This window comes from Cupressus sempervirens, chromosome 3 (genome assembly GCF_028749045.1).
Source record: "Cupressus sempervirens isolate cs-2001-9-10 chromosome 3, ASM2874904v1, whole genome shotgun sequence".
Taxonomy (NCBI): Eukaryota; Viridiplantae; Streptophyta; class Pinopsida; order Cupressales; family Cupressaceae; genus Cupressus; species Cupressus sempervirens.
Genome location: NC_143120.1, coordinates 99472080 through 99493146, shown reverse-complemented (window position 1 = coordinate 99493146; position 21067 = coordinate 99472080).

The following is a 21067-nucleotide window of genomic DNA, read 5'->3' as shown; positions in this document are numbered from 1 at the left end:
TCAGGAAGAGGGATTGGATGCGGCTTACAGTATGACAAGTAATAGACTTCAAGTTGGACATTGATGTGACAGGTGTAGATGACGATGAAGTTTCTTTGGTCGATCCTTACTATTATGAGATAATTGAATTGCTAGAGCTCCCTCCTATTGATTGGTCAATTCCTGATTTAAAAAGCTTCCTATGTCCTTAAAAGAACAAGAGACAGGATCAGTAAAGTCAAAGCCGAAAAAGCAACTGGTGAATCTCAAAATAAAGAGAGGAGAAATAATATAGGGGAATCGTCTTGAATGGCGACAGAGGAAACTTCTAGTGAGAAGATACAACAACTGGATACAGGTGCTCAAGATCGAGATGAAGATTTGAATCAACCAGATAAGTTTACAGTCAAAAGAAAAAGGACAAGAATGAAAGGTAGAAAGAATGAAAAAGACCAAAGAAGTCCTCAAATTGTTGAATCACATGTTCCTGTTACATCCCCTCGTGATGTAGATATTCCTCACTTGAGTCTTTCTCCTCCTGATATGCCCATAATAGACATCACACAGTTAGATGACCCATTATCTAATTCAGAAGACTTAATGATGGTTGCTGAAAATGTAACAGGTGACGTACAAGCTTCAAAAATTACACATGCGTGGTTGCAGGATAGTCTTCAGAAGAGGAAGAAAGTTGTTCAAATGGTCCCACCTCCATTTGATATGATCTCTAGTATTCTTCAGAAGCCTCCTAAGGTGAAAAAGACCAAGGTGATGTCTAGGTTAGCTATTGATAAAACTTCAGGCAATTTGTGTTTGGAATTAGCCAAGCCTATAATCGAAAAGAATGTTGATGAAGCATCTGAATCAGATTTCATTCTAGAAAAGGTTGACCTTGGTCCTTCTAATGCACAAAGAGAGTTTCAAAATTTTGAACTGATTGCCACTCAAATGTTGCAAAGGGCGAAGGAAGAGAAAAGAGCCAAAGAGCAACTCAAAGAAAAAGTTTAGATGATGATAGCCTATATTAATTCAATCAGAAATCCTTCTAATGCCCAAGCCGTGGTCACTCCGCCAGTTCTAACAGGTCTTGATGGTATTTTAGATCATATTGTTGTTCAAAGAATCAACCAAAAAAAGTCACATAGTATGATGATCGAGGCTTGGATAAACAGGATGATAGAAGATGCTTCAAAACTTATAACTAGAGTGAAAGAGATATATGGGAAAGCCATCACGCAGATACAGGAAATTTCTAAGGAGCTGGAAAATAGCAAGGAACATAAATCCAACTGGCAAAAAGTAGCTGATGAATTAAAAGAAATGGCCAAGTTAGATACAAGCACCCTACTTCTTGAGAAAATTATTGCTGATCTAAGTGACAACCAAACATGCATCTGGAGTAAAAGTGTTGGTTGGAAGGTGGTAAACATTAGCAAAGGGATCACCGAGTTTGAAAAGCTAATAGCTTCTTTGGAGCAACTGAAAACAAAAAGTACGTATGAATTAATCTCTACTATCACAGGTGGAGTGCCAATAAGTGATCTTCAGAATGTTGATTGTCAATTTCTCCTTGATTCCTTCAGTGTTCAGATTCATTCAAAAATAGAGAACCGTGTATCGAATACTGAAACTATGATGAAGCTTAGCCTGGTTGCAGTCACACTGGGAGATTGTAACATTTCAACCTATCGACAGGAGTCAGAAAAAATTCAAGACAGATACTTCACAGCCAAACTCAGGATGGTAAATGTGTTCATTCCGAACTATGAATCAATGATGATCATCCTAGATGCTTACAGGGCTTTCCGAGATAGATCAATTGTGTCCAGGTAGATAGAGTTAGTAGCTAGAAGAATCAATGATTGCATATGCAAACATCTTTAGGAACTCTAGCTAAAAGTTTTGTTTTTGCAAGTTTCCTCGTATAGGTTAATTTTCTTGAGGTTAATTAACCTTCCAAAATTGCGTATTTTGGAGGTGGTTATTAACCACGAAGAGGTAGTTATTAACCTCTATGTCTATATAAGGACACCTATTGGCTTTGTAAAGGGACTTTTTGGTTTTAAAAATAAGGGAACACTATGCTGAAATTTTGATTGAGGGATAAATTTTGGAAAGTATGTACACTTTTTATCTCTGAAATTGAAAAATCTCTATTTCTTTCTTGGTGCAAGGAAACAAAATGAGATGTATTTTGGGTTTCTTATTTTAAAATCAAAATTGTTATGCATTTTAGTAGACATTCTCATGGTATTATGCGAGTTTTTATGAATGTTAATAAATGTTCTTGATAATACTAGTTGCTTTCAAGCGTAGTCCTTGATCATCCTTGTTATCAATCCTGTTTACTAAAGAAGGTCGTGAGGGCGTGTGGTGCATTCGTCTTGGATGACTTTCTCTTGAACTTTGAAGTTTTAAATCTTTATTTGAAAATCTTTTAAAAAGTACATCATACAAGGGAGTTGCTCCTCTAAACGCAGAGGAAGGCCGCATACCAAGGGCCTATCCAACTGTTGTGAACGGTTTGCCACACACTCCGTTGGGCAATTCTTCTGTGACAAATCTGTTTACCAACAATAAGATACTGTAAAAAAACTTAAGTGAAGAAGTGCCAAATTAGAATGCTCCATTACTTAAATTTTCTCAGAATACTTCAAAGGCATGAACTACCTTATTTAATTTCATTGAATGGTTTCCTGAAGTCCAGTACAGGGATAAAGTCATGTTTGCAGGCCTATTCAAGTATTGATTTGGCATTATTTGTTTGAAGTCAATGAATAATATTTTATAAATTAATGAGCATCGTGACACAAGGTCGGGGTGTTTTAAAGACTCAAATGTTGTATATCAATAAGCAAGAGCTGAAAAGAAATATTTCAGGAACTTCTAATCTTGTTAACTTCATTTTATAATTTGCTTTGCATATCATTAGATTCTAAGTAGAAGTACTTATATATTTTCCTGCATGGTCTGCTCTATAACTCTCAACACTCCTTGCATGCCTTACATGGAGATCATCACAACAATTGTTATTTTCAAAATAAAAATCTTATAAGAAAATATATGTAAATAATTTGTATTCTGAATTGAAAAGAAAATAAATTAAAATCTAGTTAAAGTCTACAAGATTACAAAGGCTAACCCAACATAATATGTCCATGTAGCCAAGTGTGAAAATGTATATCCTTATAGAAGGCACATATCTATGTATAGATCTACAATCTTGCATAGATATGTGTTGCTAAGTACTATCATTACCTAAAACATTTGGACATTTGGATGAAATTTTCTTCCTTCAATAATGTGTATTATATTAATAATAAATAATTTAAATATTATAATCATACAAACAAAGTTTCTTAAATGAAATATTCTATCACACTTTTTCAACAAGTCAAGGTTTTGACCCCTTTTCAGCATCTCTAAAGTCTGAAGTGAACCTCCAAAACAAAATCAAAACATTCTGAGCTCCAATATCCAACTTATTAAAAATAGTAAGCTTATAGAAATAGAAACTCTACATTGAGATAGCCCTTATAAAAAAGAAAAACCAGAAATATTTTTGGGTGATGCAAGATTGCCCTTACACCCTAGATGCTCTTGCATCAAACACCTAAGGTAATTTGAGAAGTGACCTAGTCACATCTTAGGTGTTCAGAAGAAAAATATATATGATTATTGTTCTCCCTTGATAGCCATGATGAATCAATAGGTCTTCCTTTCCATTTGACCAATTTTTCTTCATATGTCATGTTTTTTGTGCTTCTATTGTAATGCCCCGCCCGAAGATCCTTGGAAACAAGGATAAATATAAGCCAAGGATTTTTTTAAAACAAGTATGATAGCACATGGCATACAACATATGAGGATCACAAAGATCGCAAAGAAAAACTAACCAAACATCCCGATAGCAACAGATCTCCAAACACCACTACTAACCAAAATGGCTAACAATGGAAGACACAAAACTGAATTTGAATCAAAACATTAGAATTCAAAATACGAAACCAAAGGATTGAAGAGCATCGAAGAGGGTAGCCAAAGCACTTCCTGAAAAGTTCGGTTCAAACTAAAAAGTGCTTGTTTTCTACTCGAATAGGTTTTTGCAAGTACCAGGCGATACTTTAATACAACCCTATGCAATACTTTCTAGTATCATACGACTTTTCTCAAGAAGGAGGGCAACACTTACAGGGTTTTGGGGACACTCCTCTAATGGACGTGTGATACTTTACGAGTATCGTATGACACTTCTTTAAAGGGGGTGCAATATTGGAAAGTATCACACAACATCTCTCTAACAGACATGTAATACAATCAAGGATTGCATGATAAATCTCTATTGGGTGTGCGACACTATATTGTATTGCCCCATGTTGACACATGGTTTCTCGGGAAAGCAAGAAACAAAATCTAAGGAAAAATTAAAGAGTCACACAGAGTTCAGAACCTCCACGTCGGGGAGTACTTAATCCACAATTTGAGGCAAAAACACTCGAACACAATACTAAGAGACTGAAACACAATCTAACCAACTAACAACCAGTGAAGCGAGAATACAAAAGGAAACATCGCAGTGTACTAAAACAAAATTGCAATAACTGAAATAACATCACAATGAACAGAACAACCAACTTAAGTTTGTGGTTCCTCCCAACCATAATAGCATCATAAGACCATCATGGGCCCTAGCCATCCCCCGCGCATAACATCTCAAGCTACCGATCAGATCATTAGTACTATCATAAAGGACATCACTACTAAAACATGCTACAATATAAACATATGGAAATCTAACATGCTAAAAGTAAAGCATAAGATACCCCTACAAAACAGATAGCATCACCTATCATATGCTAATCATCTTAATAAGGAAATGTGTCAATAACTAACATCATCTAAACATAATATACAAGCATTCTAGTGAAAGCATACTCTGGAACCTGAAGCACCAAGTGAAAACATCTAGCAACAGTCACACTAGGATAAAATACCATCTATGTACATCGATCCCTAGCAGTGGTATAGGTAGCTACACCTCCCAACCACATGGAACCCATAGGTCCACTCCCACCGTGCTGATGGAGATAATGATCTAACCACAAACACACATAAAGCACAACATCCATGGCTAACACACATGCCAAATAGTATGATGACTGAAACCAAGATCATAGATAATGCATAAATTGTAGGTCCTTATCAAACACTTAATGGGCTACTAAGTAGGGGCTGACATCATGGAGAGTCGCTTGGCATTGACAAACCCAAGCTCGAAACATGCAGATTCAACTCCCTCAATGGAAAGGATCTAGCACAAATTATTATCTTAAGTTTTATTACCACCCAGTGTGTTATTTAGTTATCACTTGATTAAAACTTCTTTCACCAACCCTTTGGGTACAATGATCACTAGGCTGTGAGATAGAAGCCCCCTCCATATGCTACCCTGCTGATGGGGACACAACCCAAGAACAGAATGGACACAACAGAAAAGGAAAATTGTATTAACTGAAAAATAAGCTAGTACATTCAGTCAAGAGAAAATAAACTTCAAAACATGCCCTAAGGGCTTACAATAGCATAAATGTGGAGATAATTTCTCCTTTCAGTACCTCCTCTCAAACTCCACTCCGAACTACCTTTTACAATGCCAGGAATCTCCTTAAATAGACCCTGGAGGGTTAAGGACTAGGAATAAATTCTAAAAGGTGCTAGTAGGCATACACCGACCAAATAGAAGTCTCCAGAAGCTAAGTTAGAAGTCGACGCAAATCTAGAAGAATCCAGAAACAGTAACCAAACTTTTGAGAGGCATAACTTTTGAACCGTAGCTCCGATTGATGAATCGTTTACATTTTCGAAAAGCTCTCGAAGTGCTCTATAGCCTTATGAGGAGCTTCGCTCGTCCCCCATTTTTTGGCCCTTTTCAAGGTCATTTAATGCCCCTAATTTGACTTTGAAGCATTCTTAGGAGGCCTCCAAAACTCAAAAAACTGCAATAACTTTCAAACCGCAGGGCCTTTTGACCTGATTCTTTTTTTGGAATGCTCTAAATCACAATTACATTCTTTTGGCCAATTTACACCTCCTAGTTCACCAAAATGATGGCTCAATTACATACTCCTATTTTTTCAGGATTTACACGAACACTGATAGTGGAACTGTGAGAGTTGGAACCTTTATTTGACCCAAATGGGTATCCAAAAATGAAAACACATGAAACAAAAACTAAGTCTAAGTATATTTTTTTGGGTGACATAGGATTGCCCTTATACCTCTGGATGCTCCTGCATCAGACACCCAGGGTAGATTGAAAAGTGACCCTGTCACTTTATGAATGGTAGAGGAAATCCCAAATGGGAAACTTCAGCTGCTGAAATCCAAGTTGAGTCCTCGATCGGTCGTCCTTTCCATTTGACCAAATACTCTTCATACTGCTTGTTTCTAGTACTCCTACACACATGATGATCTAGAATGTCTTCTATCTCCTCCTTCTTAGAAGCAAGAATTGGACATGGCTCTAACACCAGCTCCTCATCTGCACCATCATCATGATACTCTGTTAAATCTGTAATGTTGAAAATGGGAGAAATGTGAATACCATCTGGCAGCTCCACCTCATATGCATTTCCTGAGTCATGTTTCTTCAAAACTTTGCAGGGGCCAAATTTCTTCATTTTTAGCTTGTTGTAAGTACCGACTGGAAATCTTTCTTTTCGTAAGTGTATCATGACTAGATCCCCTACTTGGAATTCCTTATGTCTTCTCCTTTGATCAGCCCTAGCTTTATACTCTTGATTCATCTTGGTAATGTGTGCCTGAACCTCCTCATGTAGATGCTTGATATGTTCAGAAAATTATTCCGCTTCAGCACTTGTCCTCTCCCCTTGCTCTATCTTCCTCAATTCTGGTGCAGTCCTTGGGCTATTCCCATGTACTCCTATTTATAGAGTTATTGTAAGCAAACTCTGCTTGTGGTAGAATCAAACTCCTATTTGGAATGGTGATTTTCCAGTACTCCTATTTATAGAGTTATTGTAAGCAAACTCTGCTTGTGGTAGAATCAAATCCCATCCCTTGGGCTTATCCCCAACTAAACATCTTAGCAAATTGCCCAAACTTCTATTTACCACTTCTGTTTGGCCATCAATTTGTGGGTGATGCGTGGAACTAAATTTCAAGTCGGTTCTTAAATTTTTTCACAATGTCCTCCAGAAATACCCCACAAATTTAGTATCTCTATCTGAAACTATGCTCCTTGGAAGACCATGTAGTCTTACCACCTCTTTGAAAAACAAGTCTGCAATATGGACAGCATCATGAGTTTTGTGGCATGGAAGAAATGTGCCATTTTGGAGAATCTATCAACCACCACAAATACTGAGTCATTACCCCTTTGTGTCCTTGGCAATCCAAGAACAAAATCCATACTTATGTCCTCCCATGGCCTTGATGGAACAGGCAATGGATGATATAGGTCAGTATTGTGACTAAACCCATTGGCAACTTGACAAACCTGGCAACTCTATACAAACTTCTTCACATCCTATGAAATTTGAGGCCAAAAATAATGTTCTCTAAGAATGGCAATGGTCTTATCTCGACCAAAATGTCCTGCCATCCCTCCACTGTGTTTCTCCTTAATCAGATTTTCCCTCATGGAACTCCTTGGAATGCACAATTGACTACCCTTGAACAACATGCCATCCTGAATCAAATAGTCTAACCACTTGGTTCTATCTACAGCAACAGGTTCTTTACAAGCTTTCCATGCTTCGGTAAAATCAGGATCCTCGGGGTACAAATTCTTGAGTTCATCAAACCCAACTACTTCAACCTGCATTACTATAAGCAACAACTGTCTCCTACTTAGTGCATCTGCAACCCTGTTAGATTTTCCACTTCTATGCTTCAACACAAATGTATAGCTCTGCAAGAACTCTACCCACTTCATATGCATCTGATTCAATTTACCTTGGCTATTTAGGTACTGTAATGCCTGATGATCAGTATACAAAACAAATTCCTTTAGCAATAAATAATGCCTCCATTTCTTTAAGGCTTGAACTATTGCATAGAACTCTTGATCATAAACAGAATATTTCTTCTTTGCATCATTCAATTTTTCACTAAAATATGCAATAGGCTTACCTTCTTGGCTTAATATAGCCCCAATAGTGCTGCCATTGGCATCACAATCCACCTGGAAAACCTTTCTAAAATCTGGAAGTGCCAACATAGGTTGTTCTATTACCTTCTTCTTCAGCAATTCAAAACTTCTCGTAGCTGCTGCAGTCCATTTGAACTCCTTTCTATCCCCTCTTATTGTATCAATTAGGGGTGCACATATGCCACTTAAATTCTTAATAAACTTCCTGTAAAAACTAACAAGACCATGAAATGATCTTACCTCAGTAGTAGACCTTGGAGTAGGCCATTCCAAGATGGCTTTTACCTTCTCTGGATCCATTTTGAGACCTTCGGGTAATACAACAAACCCCAAATAGACTAACTCTCTTTTTGCAAAGATACACTTCTTCAGATTAATTAACAGTTTCTCTTCCCTTAGCCTTTCAAGGACACTACGAATATGCAATAAATGTTCTTCCAAAGTCTTGCTGAAAATTAAAATATCATCCAAATAAACAATAACAAATTTTTCCAAGAACTTCTTAAGTACCTCATTCATGAGCCACATGAAGGTGCTTGGGGCATTTGTCAATCCAAAGGGCATGACTAACCACTCATAAAGACCCTCCTTAGTCTTGAAGGCTTTTTTCCACTCATCTCCTTCTCGAATCCGTATCTGGTGATAACCACTCTTCAAATCTATCTTTGTGAAGTACTGAGCTCCACTCAAGCAGTCCATAAGATCATCCATCCTTGGAAAAGGAAACTGGTACTTGATGGTTATCCTATTTATAGCTCGACAATCTGTACACATCCTCCACTCTCCATCTTTCTTTGGTGCGAGTACTGTAGGTACTGCACATGGACTCAGGCCCTCTCAAATCAAGCCCTTCCTCAATAGCTCTTGAACCTGTCTATTTAGCTCCTCTGTTTCAGTAGGAGTCATCCTGTGAGTAGCCTTGTTAGGAAAACTAGCTCCTGGAATCAGATCTATCTGATGACTGATTTGCCTTACTAGTGGAAATCCATCTGGAACATTATCAGAGATAATATCTCCAAATTCCCCTAGTCAATTTGAAACTTCAAGTGGTATTTCACAACTACCTTCTTTATCTTTCCTAAGAATCAAAGCATAGCACATATGTTGATGTTTCATGCCATCTAAAAACTTCCTTTCATCAACAATACAAATCCTAGGACTGCTACATACCTTTTCACCTTCCTTTTTCATGGGCTTCAATTTGTGGCGAACTCCATCCTTTGTCAGAGAGTATGTGTTTGCATGTTCATCATGTACTGCATGTCTATCAAACTACCATGGTCTACCCAATAATAGATGGCAAACATCCATCGGAATAACATCATAGAGAACTTCATCATGGTAACTCCCAATTTTGAATTTCACTAAACATTGTTCACTTACCAGGACCTTATGATCATCTTTTACCCAAGAAATCTGATAGGGCTGGGGATGTTTCTCCCTCTTGAGCTTTAGCTTAGAGACCATCTCTTCTGATACCAAGTTATCAGTGCTACCACCATCAATGATCACGTCACAACATTTATCCTCACACTTGCATCTGGTACGGAACAAACTCCTTTGTTGTCCTGGTTCAATCTCACCACGTAGTAGGACTCTTTCATTTACCAAGGTCTCTCCTCTTTCTACATCCTCTGAATGTGATGATTGTGCATCCTCATCCACATGAGCAACCCTAGCTTGGCCCTCAGCTCTCCTATTTGTCCTTCCTTGTCGTTGAGGGCATTCAAAGTCACGATGACCTTCTTCATTGCAATGGAAATAGGTACCACAAAAGCCTCCTCTTCCTTGTCCACGTCCTCTACCTCTTCCTCTCTGATTTTCAAAGTCTTGATCATGGGAGCGGTTGAAACCCTCATTCCTCTGGTTCCCGCTAGTACCCACATCTTCATTTTTCTTTTGGGTTTCATTGCGGCCTCCAGATGATCTACCGCTTCCCCTTCCTCCTTGACCACGCTCTCTTTGTCTTCCTTCTAACTTTTTATTCAGCTTCTCTTCAACTCGTAGGGAAAACTGGTATGCCTCTTCAACGCTGGTCATTCTTACCAAACTTAATTCCTCCTGGATGCTAGGCCGCAACCCACTAATATAATGAGCAACCTTCTCCTTATTTGCTTCTGCATGCCCCGCCCTAATCAAGAGTCGATAAAATTCCTCTGTATATTCTTGGACTGATCTTCCTTCTTGCTTTAACCCATGCATCTTCTTAAACAAATCAAGCTCGTAGTCCACAGGAATGAACTGCTTCTTCAATTTGTCCACCATGCGATCCCATCTTGTGATCTTCTTCTTTCCTCTTCTATTTCTTTCTAATTGGACCTCTTGCCACCAGATTTTGGCATGGCCTTTCAGTTTGGCCTTTGCAAACTTAACCCTATCTGGGTCCCTGATATCCTCATACTCAAAGTATTCTTCTAGTTCATTGATCCAATCGATCAACTCATCTGGTTTTAGACTTCTTGAAAATACACCCACTTCAATTGTAGGTCTTTTCCCAAACTTAGTAATGGCCCTAAAAAGCCTTTCCTCTGCATGATTTAGAACTTTCCCGTCAAATTCCCCTTATGGTCTAATTTCATCTTCTTCGTTGTCATCTTCACTTTCATCACCTGCGGCCACAGTTGCTCCTCTATGGAGCTCCTCCTGCAATGCTTGTACCTGCCTTTGGAGGGCTCTAACCTCCTCAAGATTAATAGCTCTGGCCCTTCCACCATGCTCTCTTCATGGAGGCATCTTCTTAACTCAAACCCACAACCACACAGTCCTAGTGCAAACTGCCTCACAGTCGGCGCTCTGTCTACACACTCAGAAAAACCAGCTCTGATACCACTTGATGGGGACACAACCCAAGAAAAAAATGGACACAACAGAAAAGGGAAATTGTATTAACTGAAAAATAAGCTAGTACATTCAGTATAGAGAAAATAAACTTCAAAACATGCCCTAAGGGCTTACAATAGCATAAATGTGGAGATAATTTATCCTTTCAGTACCTCCTCTCAAACTCCACTCCGAATTGCCTTTTACAATGCTAGGAATCTCCTTAAATAGACCCCGGAGGGTTAAGGACTAGGAATACATTCTAGAAGGTGCTAGTAGGCATCCACCAACCAAATAGAAGGCTCCAAAAGCTGCGTTAGAAGTCGGCACAAATCTAGAAGAATCCAAAAACAGTAATCGAACTTCCGGGAGGCATAACTTTTGAACCGTAGCTCCGATTGATGAACCGTTTACATTTCTGGAAAGCTCTCGAAGCGCTCTATAGCCCTATGGACGAGCTTAGCTCATCTCCAATTTTTTGGCCCTTTTCGAGGTCATTTAATGCCCCTAACTTGACTTTGAAGCATTCTTAGGAGGCCTCCAAAACTCGAAAAACTGCAATAACTTTCAAACCGTGGGGCCTTTTGACCTGATTCTTTTTCTGGAATGTTCTAAATCACAATTACATTCATCTAGCCAATTTACACCTCCTAGTTCACCAAAATGATGGCTCAATTACATACTCCTATTTTTTCGAGATTTGCACGAACACTAATAGTGGAACTGTGAGAGTTGGAACCTTTATTTGACCCAAATGGGTATCCAAAAATGAAAACACATGAAACAAAAACTAAGTCTAAGTATTTTTTTTGGGTGACATAGGATTGCCCTTATACCTCTGGATGCTCCTGCATCACCTACCCTACCATGCTCATCCAACAATGAGTGCCCGTAGGCATGCAAATTCCCAACCCAACCCCAATGATCATAACTTCTGGAAGAATCACAGAAGATTAGGCCTCCAAGTCACCCAACAATTATGTGCACACATACTCGTGTGTGGCGCATCACCATCACGAAGATCATAACATAAGGACTAGATGAGAACACAAAGCAGAAAGTCACTCCACCGAAAATAGACTCAAGAGGACGGATGTGACACGCATCCCAAAACAACATAAAAGTACAATAAAGGTTTGAATGACATCTAAATGGATAATCCACATCCATGACCAAACTGATGCCAAGAAAACCTGAGAAAATAGGGCAGCACACAAAATAAGGTAAAAACCCCAAAAACTAGAAAACATCAAAATTAACACCCATTTGGCCTTTGGGTGCAAAAACCTTAAAAATCTAATAATATTTGAGTTTGGACACGGTATGCAAAAACAACCAGCATAGCAGTGCGAAACCCCAAACCCCCTTCCTAAAAATAGAGAAAATGTTCATACCTAACCAAGTGGACAAAACTAGCAAATAGAAACGGAGGGGAACAATAGTTCTCAGCCTCCTAACAAACTGCTACAAGAAATAGAAGCTAGAATAAAGTAGAAAGAAGAAAACTGGAAAGCCCTACCTGACTGCAAAAGGGGCAAAAACTAAAATCATGTTGATAAAATAAATAATCTACCAAAACTGTCGAAAGTGACGGCAAAGAAAGGTCTCCCTGAGCTAGATCCAATGAGACTGATCTCATGAAAATCCCATGGTCACAGCTCTCAAAATGAACAAAAATTCAATTCTTCAGAAGAGGATTTTAGAAAAGCTCTCCAATTTCCAAATTGTAAAAATTGAAAAGTGAAAATACAAATCCCTTTTTCAATACTTATTCACTTTTTGAGTGAATAGTCAATTAGGGAAAATAGCCAATTAGACTGGTAAGACTCCGAATTGACCCAAAAAAAAATAGGTTATTCCCCATAATGGGAATTCACCAAGGCAAAGCTGCCAAAGATTAAATTCAATAAGATTTAAAGCTCGAAAACCAAAAATCACTTAACAACTTTTGTGACAATGCAAACCTCTAAATGCACAGACACACTTACTAGTCTAATCACATAATGAAGATGAGTTTGGATTTAATAATAACAGAAAGGTTTTACTTTAAACAATTAAAAATAAGGATATGTCGACCATACAGGGACGACATTGGTAAAATATGAATAGTTGAATCACTAACTCCATGTGCCACTGCCAGGGATATAAATCATGCACACTAAAACACATGATCAAGTGTAATTACATATAATAGCATAGTCGAAGCAATAAATACATTAAATAACTAATTTAACCATTTATTCAATTATACCTAATAATCCATTTACATCACTTGCGTTCACATAAAGCATAAAGATACAAGAATGAAGTAAATAACCATAGTATAAAAATCCATCACATGACATAATCAAAAAACATGACCAAATACCAAATAATCAGATCTCATCATAGACCTATTGTCATCTCAAAATGGCATCAACATGAAAATATGATCAACCGAATAGCATAGCAGTAAAACATCTATGGTACTAAATCAAAGTATAACATTCGACCCTCAAGTCATCTCATAGTACATACAATAAGAGTATCAAGTATCTCTCAAATCAAACTAGAAAAGGTACAGAATGCAAAGACGAGAGGCACTACATCTGCCAATATGACTATCCAAAATATCTCCAATCTCTTCCATAGATAAAGTATTTGCTTGAATATTCCATTGTGCTTCTATGACCTCATCTTCAACACTTCCTTCATGGTATTACATATGATCTAAAATGTTAAACATTGGCAAACTATTCAATTCACCAAGAAATTCTACTTCATAGGCATTTCTTGATGCATGCTTTTTCAGTATCTTGCATTCCAAATTTTATTGCTTCTCACTTTCTCTTTCTGATTTCTCAAACCTAGGAATTCTAAGAGTCCATCCAATCACAAAATTCATTTTCTTCTTTCTATTTTCCATGCATAAGTCTTGTAAGGCAAACTTCAGCCAACTTAAGGTCCTAGTGCAAGTTGTTTCACTATCAACAATCTGTCAACATACTCAAGAACTCCTACTTTGATACCATTGACAAAGGACCACACCACCCTTACCAACTCATGACCAAAGAATTGACAATAAAGAGATAAAGAGAAGACCAAATGCTTCACAAAGCATACATTGATAATACTTGAAAATCCTTAAAACATCAACAAGATGATATCATTGATATAACTTCTTTAAGAAGAGAGCTTACAAATTCTCCAAGATGAGAAAACTTCAAATTCTTACAATATGAGAGAGATTCCAATATGAGAGCTTACAATGAGAGAGCTTCCAAACTAAGATCTTGCACTTGAAGCTCGTATTTTGTTAGATCTTAATCTGTAAGGTCTTAGTTTGCAAGCTCTCTCATATTATCAAAAGTTGAATTTTTCTCATCTTAGAGATTTGTAAGCTCTCTTCTTGAATAAGTTGTGGCAATGATATCATCTTGTTGATGTTGTTAGGTTTTTCAAGTATTATGATTATTTTCTTTGTGAAGCATTTAGTCTTCTCGGTATCTCATGTTGTTAAGTTTTTGGGTATGAGTTGGTATGGGTGGTGTGTCCCTTCGTCGTGCATAGGAGATAGTGGAAGAATGAGAAAATGGGGACCAACAAAGGGTGTATTTTAAGATATTCATGCATATTCTTCGTGTGAGAATAAGTTTGTGATAGAAGAAATTGGTTAGGAATCACTCTTCTAGATTCAAGCTTTGAGAGGACTTTTGTATTCCTTCTCTAGAGTCAATAACAATTTTATTGGTTTGGGAAATGAAAAAGGAGTTCTAGAAATGCAAACTATTAGTGAATAACACGCTATTTTAGTAAAGATCAAAAATGAAGAGAAGCAAAAGAAAGGGTCAAAATAAAATCATAAATAGTAGGGAGCACCAAGGGGTGGAGTAAAATTATATCGAGGAAGGGATTTTACCTTTGTTGAATGGCATGAAAATCATTTCGTAGAAGGTTAGGGTTATAATGCTTGGGCTAACAAGAGGTGTTTGATCAAGATAGATTTTGATTAGAAAAAACCACATGCAATAATGCCTCAAGAAACAAAATTGATTCAGTCAAAGATAGAACATTTGATGGGAATTTGGGAACTTTGGAAAGGTTCCTTTATCAAAGGAAAAGGTGCCTCTAGCATTTTGGGAATAATTTAGAATTTGAACACAATACAGTAGAGTAAGTGGCTAGGATAGAATCTGGCAACTCTTAAAGGTGTCATTTTTGGCTTTTCAAAAGGATATGTTCATTTTGATTATATATGGCCCAACCAATTTTAATTAGAATTGAAGGTTATGGAAAACTCTTTCTAGTAAGATTCAATAAATTTGTAATGAAGTGATAATCCTAGGTTTGGGGCTATAATGCAACACTCTTTGCAATAGATAAGAAAGAAGTGTTCAAGATTTCGGGTTTCTATCCAATCATATTTTTAGAACTTCATAACTATAAATAATCTTTTGGAAGTGTAATTCTCCTATAGGTCTTATAAATGGACTAATTGAAGATAGGGCTTTCTCAAAATTCTAGAAAGGTTGGACATTTTTTCGCTGAGGGAAGTGGGCAAAGCTAATTGTAGTCTTTAAAGCTAAAGTTCTTCCCATCGCTAGATTATATCATTATCCTATTTCATTGATACTAGAAATTAATTTCATTCCTATTTGTTTCCCTTTGAAACTTGATAAAATATGGTTTAGAGATGAGAAATCCATTTAGTGGTGGTATTCATGTCCCTACTTCCAAATAAGGACCGAAGGCAACTACGAGAAGAAGAAACTAAGGGGGAAACTGCCTTGCGATGGCTCCTACAAAATAGGGAACAGGAATAAAGACGTCACCACTTAAGGAAACTTGTTAATCAATCCCAAGATTCAAATCAACTTGAAGAGAATTTAATTGAAAATACAATAAAGGGCATTGCTAATTTTGCAATCCCAGAATGAGGAGGAAAGGAGGGGTGGACAAACCATAGAACCTTGACAAATAGGGAACATTGTTATACTTAAGAACAAAGCTCTAGTGATGAAAAGAGGGAACTAGGGAGAGAAGGAGAAATCTCCAGACCAAGAACCCAAGAAATCCTCTCGACAGGAGGGAACACAACCCTAGGAAGGAACAGTCAAAGGAGGAGTGGGAAAAGCATGGCCATAGAAAATAAAAGACTTCTAAGGTTCACAAGAGAAGGAATGAAAGACCCTGCAAGAAATTGTAAAACCTACATAACTATATGGCAAGCAAATGGAGAAAATGACACTGATGAATGGTTAAAATCATGTCCTGCCACTCTACGAGGCATGGCTATTGATTGGTACACAGACTTGGAGGCAAGGAAGAAGGCCACATGGAAGGATCTTCCCATAGCCTTTGACAAGGAATTAAAATGCTTAAGGGATGATGATGAGATCATAATGGAGATATACAACACAAGACAAGGGAAAAAAGAATTTGTAAGAGCATGTAGTAGGAGAGTGAAGGAGTTGATAGGGAAATTAGATTAGAAACCCGCATATGGGCTAAAGAAAAGGTGGAATATGGAAGGGTTAACCCCATCCTTATGAAGGAAAATGAAAATCATCTCACTATCATCATTTTTTGACATATGTACTCACACAATGGATATAGAGAGTGAAAGCAAAACCTCTAAAAGAAGGAGGCATGGAGGTGGAAGCGAGAGTTCTAAAGAAAGTGAGGATAAATCTAAAACCATCCAAGCATTGTGAAGAGACATGATAGGGATGATGAAGTAAATAACAAGAAGCAAGGAGGAGAAAAGAGAAGGAAAAGAACTATGATGTACAGATTTTGAAAAGGAAGGACACATGAGAGACACTTGCCCCAAAAGGCATTTTGTGACATATGTCAGGTAATAGGGCACTACATCAAGGATTGTCCCTACAATTTGAAAGAACGCAACGTCCAGGTATTTTTTACTTAAGGAAAACCATCCACAACTCCCTCTACTCTCCACACAACACAAACATGGAAGCATCACCTAGAGGGTACCAAAATAATAGGACGGGTAGCAACAACAATAGTAATAACAATAAACCAAGGAGTCAAATTCAGTACGACTCCAAGGGATGGCCCTTGATACAATGTAGACCTAACAAATGGGGACACTTTACCCATGATTGTCAGAGTGGAGGACAAAGTAGGGGCATGCTCTACAAATGGTGTGGTTGGGTAATCATGAGTATGTGAAATACCTCAAATAGAGAAGTGTGAACATGTTGGAGGTGGCAAAACCAAAGGAGGAAATATTAGACATCACACAAATACAGGGTAGAAAACTTACATATTTGGATGTAGGCATGGAAAAGGGGAGGTTGGACATCCAAGATTTAATGGATAAGGAAGGAAAGGTAAGTACTCCTAAAACTTCCTCCACCAAGTCCATCCTCAAAACTAACATCATGAAGCAAGTCCTAGAGAATATTGTACTAGTAAAGATTGAGGATTTTTTGGAGAACCTACTGCATTTAATGGTGGCAATAGCATAGGGAAACAGTACTAAGGATGAATCACTAAAGGAGGAAGTAAAAGTAAGGAAAAACAATCACTTTGTATTTATCATAGGGATGGGAAGAACACTGGCGGTGATTGAGATGGAGATTATGGGTGCAAATTGACTAATAATATTGTAGATGGAGGCTTGGGTGTTAATGCTCTCCCTGAAGAAACTTGGAAGGCTCTCAAGAAACTCACCCTTTGGCCACCCACTTTCCAGTTAGTAGGAGTGGATCAACTTGGGATCAAGCCCATTGGAACCTTAATGGGACTAAAAGTGGTGATTGGGACTCTGTAGTTCTTCCTAGATTTTGTAGTGATTTTCCCAAGGAAGAAGACATATGATGCATTACTGGGGAGAGGATAGTTAATCTCAAAAAAAAATCACAAGTGGAAGAAAAATACCCTTTCCATCAAAGTAGACAGTTGAAAATACATAACCGACTTGAGGAGTCGGTCTACGAATTCTAATTCAAAAGCTGAGGGAGAGGATGGCAATGGAATCGAGCCAAATGAAGAAGGCATTCTACAACTGGGAGAATGTTCAGAAGATGAAACAAGTTCCCTCAATAGCTTGTTCCATCAACGAAAGGGGGATTATGAAGTGTTTCAACCAAAGTATAATATGTTACACATTCAAGAGATGGAACCTAAGGAAGGTTATCTAGGGTGTTACAAGGAGCACATAGAAGGCATGGCCTCAATTGATAACACTCCAGCACACACATTCCATAAGGATAAAAGAATAGAGTATGAGGATGCTAAGTTGGAAAAATTCAATTCAAACGAAGGGGACCGACCTAAAGAGATTTATATAGAAAACAATTGGGATCCTGTATCAAAAATAGCAACATTTAGAATATTTCTTGAGTATAAGGACATGTTTGCATGGATGTACATGGACTTAAAAGGAGTCACCAAAATTGTGTGTCCTTCAAATACCTTTAGTACCAGGAGAAAGACCAGTATGTAGGAGGCCTTATCAAGTAAATAAGAATTGTGCAACTAAAGTTTAGGAGGAGATCATTAAGATGTTGGTTGCAGACATAATATTCAAAGTATAGACCAATGAGTGGGAGTAACTCATAGTTATATTATTAAAAAAAGATGAAAATAAAATCTAGATCTATGTAGATTTCAAGTACCTAAATGCAATAACAATAAAAGACCCCTTTACAGACAATATTTTGGAAGAAGTGGCCAGACATGAAATGTACTCCTTCATGGACGAGCTTTCAAGGTACAAAAAAATCAGCATTGTCGAAGAGGAAAAACTAAAAACCACCTTCATATTGGAGGATGGGGTATATACTTACAATGGGATGTCATTTGGGTTGTATAATGCACCGACCACATTTCAAAGAGTTATTGTTCACATCTTTGATGGGATATCAGTAGGGAATTGTTGATAGTGGGTCAGCATCCCTTGCAAGATTTGTGACATGGCTTAACCGCCTCTTGTGGTTCTATAAGGCTATTGGTTGTATCGAATATTGATAGGTCGATCTTTTGGTGCAACGCCAACCCTAGTCTTTCTAACAATTGGTATCAAAGCTTGGTCACAAGTTCAAATCTCGTAGACCACGGCAAGTGATGTTGGGAGGGGGATTGTTGGCAGTTGACCAACATCCCTCACAGGATTTACGACATGGCTTAACTGCCTCCTATGGTTCTATAAGACTATTGGTTGTGTTGGGCACTAACATGTCAATTTTTTGGTGCAACGAAAAAACTAGCCTTTCTAATAGGAATTTCAAGGCCTTTCTGGACGAGTGGTCTATCTATAGCAGGAAGGAACATCACTTGAAGGTTGTAGAATGTATGAAATGATGTCAAAGGGATAGGTTGGCATTAAACCCAAAGAAATGTAGATTTGTGGTCCCCCAAGGCAAGCTCCTCGAACATATAGCGTACAAAGAAGGGTTGAAAATGGATCTTGGCAAAATCAGAGTCATTGTTAACATGGAGGGTCCCATGGATGTGACTGGAGTCAAATCATTTTTAGGAAATGTGGGATATTATAGGAGATTCATAAAGGGATTTACATAAGTATCCCTACCCTTAGATAAATTAACTAAAAAATGGGAGAAATCTACATGGGGAAAGAACCAAGAGGAAGCATTTCAAGAATTAAAGAGGATGTTGGTGGAAGCCTCAATCCTCATATATCTAGACTAGAACTATGAGTTTCACATCCATATGAATGCATCGAACTATTCAATAGGCATCACCCTGGCACAATCTTGTAAGGAAGGATTGGATCATCTGGTGTACTTTGCTAGCAGGTACTTTCAAAAGTGGAACGAAATTATAGCACCACAAGTGAGAAGCATTAGGTATGGTCGACGGAATTTAAAAAATTAGCCATTACTTATTAACCACTCATTTTACATTTTGTGTTGAACATCAAGCTCTCATGTACTTGGTTAACAAGTCCATTATCCAATTAAGAGTAAGTGGGTGGCTAATCCTCCTTCAAGAATTTACTTCCATTTAGTCGAACCATGGAAAAGTCATGTGATTGCAGATCAATTATCTTGAATAAAGTTAGGAGAACCTATTGGAAATGGAGTAAACGAAGACTTTCCATATGCCCATTTATTTCAAATTGTCATACTCAAATAGTGGTATGAAGGGACTGGGAAATACTTATCAACTACTACTTTCTCGAAGAAATGTCAGTGGTAGAAAGGAGAAAGATTGTATTGAAAAGAAAGACATTCTAGCTTATTAATGAATTGTTGTATAAAATGGGGTCAGATGAGGTGTTAAAGAGATGTGTGATGGAAGAAGAGATCCCTAGGAATCTAGGGGAATCCCATGAAGGCTTTGTAGGAGGGCATATGGGACCGGATGCAATAACTCAGAAGGTACTCTTGGTGGGACTCTAGTGACTCTACACTTCATGCAGATGCCCAAAAATGGGTCCTCAGTTGTGATACATGCTAGAGGGTAGGATAATCCCTCAAAAGAGACTTCATGTTGCTATTTCCCTTGCATCCATAGGAGCTATTTGAGCACTAGGGTTTAGACTTTGTGGGCCCTCTATCTACTAACAATACTCACAAATACAGATACATAGTGGTTGAAATGGAGTATCTCACAAAATGGATGGAGCCAAGGGCACTTTCAGACAACGCGACAATAAGTACAGCCAAATTCCTTTGTGAACTAATAGTGACTCAGTTTGGCATACCCCTGAAAATAAAAAATGATAGAGGAGTGCACTTTATAAACCAAGCAATTAGGAAAATGACAAGTGAGTACAAAAATTTTCATTGCTTTTTCGGTCCGTACTACCCCAAGGCCAATGGTCAAGAGGAGGCCATGAATCAAGTATTGGTAACCATTTTGTACAAGACTTGTGGAGTAGAAAAAGAAGACTGGGAGGAAAGGCTTACATAAGTCTTATGGGCATACAAGACTACTTGCAAGACCACCATTGGGCAGAACTTGTTTCACTTAATGTATAGGTAGGAGGTCATGAAGCTAGTGGAATATACAATACCCAGTCTACGAGTGGTAGTTGAACACAAGTTAGGGGATATGGAGAGATTAAGTGAACAACACAATTCTTTAATAAAATAGACAAAAGGACATTAGCTTAATGGGCTA